The sequence below is a fragment of the Anopheles bellator genome, unplaced genomic scaffold (assembly GCF_943735745.2).
Source record: "Anopheles bellator unplaced genomic scaffold, idAnoBellAS_SP24_06.2 scaffold01324_ctg1, whole genome shotgun sequence".
Lineage (NCBI taxonomy): Eukaryota > Metazoa > Arthropoda > Insecta > Diptera > Culicidae > Anopheles > Anopheles bellator.
The window spans coordinates 1-2,862 of record NW_026685446.1 but is presented as its reverse complement, the minus strand read 5'-3'; the positions used below and the strand labels follow the sequence as shown (position 1 = coordinate 2,862).

Below are 2,862 nucleotides of genomic sequence, written 5' to 3'. Positions count from 1 at the left end.
CCGGTTCGATCGGTTTTCATCTTCGGCCCATGCCGGGAAACTCCGGCCCCAGCTCGGTCGGCGGCCGTCATTAACATTTGATGGTTATTTAAGTAACGGGGGGGGGCCCGCAGCATACCAAACCGAGTGTTTAAATTAGATACAATTAAAGGTGGTTTTCATTTAATTTTTCCACTCCTTAAAGAACTAATGATCGGTGGAGCTAATTTTTCCTTTCCGTCCACCATCCTTAAGCCACCTTCATCGGAGATCCTCCGAACCCGGGCGTATCGCGTAGCGGAAGTCGCAGTCGCATGATGAATTATTCATTTCTCTCCATTACCGTGCTTAATCTAATTTCCTCGGTGAAGGTTTTTCTCTCGCAAGTATCGCTTTTCAATTTTTAGTTTTTCTGGCGTCTTTGAAGTCTAGTGGACTATTTCTTTTAAGATTTTCTCCATCGACAGATTACGTTTGTTGTTACGGAGGCACTCCGAGCGCTTGGGACTGATACCCTATCAAACCAGTTCCGCTCCAAGCTCTCTGGCGTTCAGGCGTGACTTTTAATTAAATTACAGAACCTGAGTGGAGACGGTTTCTACTCGCTTTTTACCAAACATACCAAACGCTAGATGCTGCACTCGCTAACTGAACGCACGGAAACGATACTTTCTAGCAAATGGCTTCAGTCGAAGCTGTCAAATCGTTAACGGACGATATCCGGTGGTAGTGGTGCACTTCTTGTCCTCGCCGGTCGCTTCTGAAGTGTCCGCTGCGGGCCGACGTTGAACCCGCCTCGCACCGGACACTTGACACCGAAACGCCGTCTTCTCGTCAGTCGATTTCAGAAACCCGGCGAATGGTTTCTTTTTTTGCGTTAGATGCTTGCCCCGATGCCTCGGTGTGTTCCGTGGACCGCTGGAAACCTTGAGCCTTAGGACAACGATCTGCGGTTTGTTTTCGTTTTTGCTCCGAACGCAAGACTTCGCCAATAACGATAATCGATTAAGGCCAGAGGAAAACGAAACCGCTCATGCTGCCCATTCATGGTGACGTTCGTACAGTCAGTGGCTGGAGTCAGTGGTTTTTTGGCAAAAATCAAGATATCGCGTTTCTTGCGGACGGCCATGTTGACAATGTGTGGTCAGGATAGAGGTTACGCAGGTGTGTTTCTGCACCTCTTACCCAGAGTTATGCTGCCCCGACTTTTGTGTGCAAAACTATAACAGCAAAGCAACAATGTATCTGAATTTATTGAATCTTGACATGTTACTAACAAGTGTTTGTTGGGTGATAATGTGGGCCGATCCCGGCGTTACTGCAATACCGGGTCAACCCGCGGAAGAAGTGGAGCAAGCCCCGAACTTTCTTCCTTTTTACAAAAATCAGTTTAACATTTGTTGTCTCCCTATGGGAGAGCTATCAGATGTTAAGCTGATAAGAACAGATACTACACTTTGATCTTAGCCTTTAGGCCGAGAAGCGATACCGGAGGGACGGATTGGGACAAGCTCATATCCCTGTGGCCCACTGGTTGCTCTAGCGAAACATAAGCCACGAACGAAGCGAACAACAAAAGTGTAAAGCGAAGATGGGAATCGAAGCGAAGGACGAATCCGTTTATCCTAGGAAGAGCAAATATGTTAGAAAAAGAAAGAAGACATAACGGTGCAGATCGGCCACAACGATTTTCGGTTCCGTACTGTTCTCCCTTTCGTGCATTATACAGGTAACGCAAAAAGGGTCAATATTTCCATTACAGGGCTGGCCAGAAATGTTGCCACATCTTCACGACGATTGAGGATGATGCGAAACAAATAATTGTTAAATATGATGGTGGGTTGCTAATTTTAAAGGTAGCGTTATCAAGTTTTGGGCAAATATCTTGCATCGGAACAATCGTTTTGTGGACACTTAAAAATTCAGCTGAAAAATTCGAATAATTGTATTCATGATCAAACCGATCGCCATCGATACGCGTCTGTTTTGATCACTCTATCCAAGCACTCTTTGGAAGAGTAACATGAAAGCGAATAACAGCAATTCCTCGCCCGTGAAGTTGAAGGAAAATCCCTTCCTTATTTGTGGTGATAATGTGGGCCGATCCCGGCGGTACTGCAATACCGGGCCAACCCGCGGAAGAAGTGGAGCAAGCCCCGAACTTTCTTCCCTTTTACAAAAATCAGTTTAACATTTGTTGTCTCCCTATGGGAGAGCTATCAGATGTTAAGCTGATAAGAACAGATACTACACTTTGATCTTAGCCTTTAGGCCGAGAAGCGATACCGGATGGACGGATCGGGACAAGCTCATATCCCTGTGGCTTACTGGTTGCTCTAGCGAAACATAAACCACGAACGAAGCGAACAACAAAAGTGTAAAGCGAAGATGAGAAACGAAGCGAAGGACGAATCCGTTTATCCTAGGAAGAGCAAATGTGCTAGAAGAAGAAAGAAGACATAACGGTGCCCATCGGCCACAACTATTTTCGGTTCCGTACTGTTCTCCCTTTCGTGCATTATTCAGGTAACGCAAAAAGGGTCAATATTTCCATTACAGGGCTTGCCGCAAATGTTGCCACATCTTCACGACGATTGAGGATGATGCGAAACAAATAATTGTTAAATATGATGGTGGGTTGCTAATTTTAAAGGTAGCGTTATCAAATTTTGGTCAAATATCTTGCATCCGAACAATCGTTTTGTGAAAAATTTAAATAATTTTATTCATGATCAAACCGATCGCCATCGATACGCGTCTGTTTTGATGTGTGCTTCGATCACTCTATCCAAGCACTCTTTGGAAGAGTGACATGAAAGCGAATAACACCAATTCCTCGCCCGTGAAGGTGAAGGAAAATCCCTATCCTATTTGTGGTGATAA

The 2,862-nt window shown here is 45.1% G+C and overlaps 2 non-coding genes across 2 annotated transcripts; both read right to left on the bottom strand.

Annotated features, from left to right (window-relative positions):
- Nucleotides 1-1,272: 1,272 nt before the first annotated feature.
- Nucleotides 1,273-1,466, bottom strand: LOC131214559 (U2 spliceosomal RNA). The gene has a single exon (XR_009157039.1). It is a non-coding gene; the product is annotated as a U2 spliceosomal RNA (small nuclear RNA).
- Nucleotides 1,467-2,069: 603 nt separating this feature from the next.
- Nucleotides 2,070-2,263, bottom strand: LOC131214558 (U2 spliceosomal RNA). Its single transcript, XR_009157038.1, has one exon. It is a non-coding gene; the product is annotated as a U2 spliceosomal RNA (small nuclear RNA).
- Nucleotides 2,264-2,862: the final 599 nt, after the last annotated feature.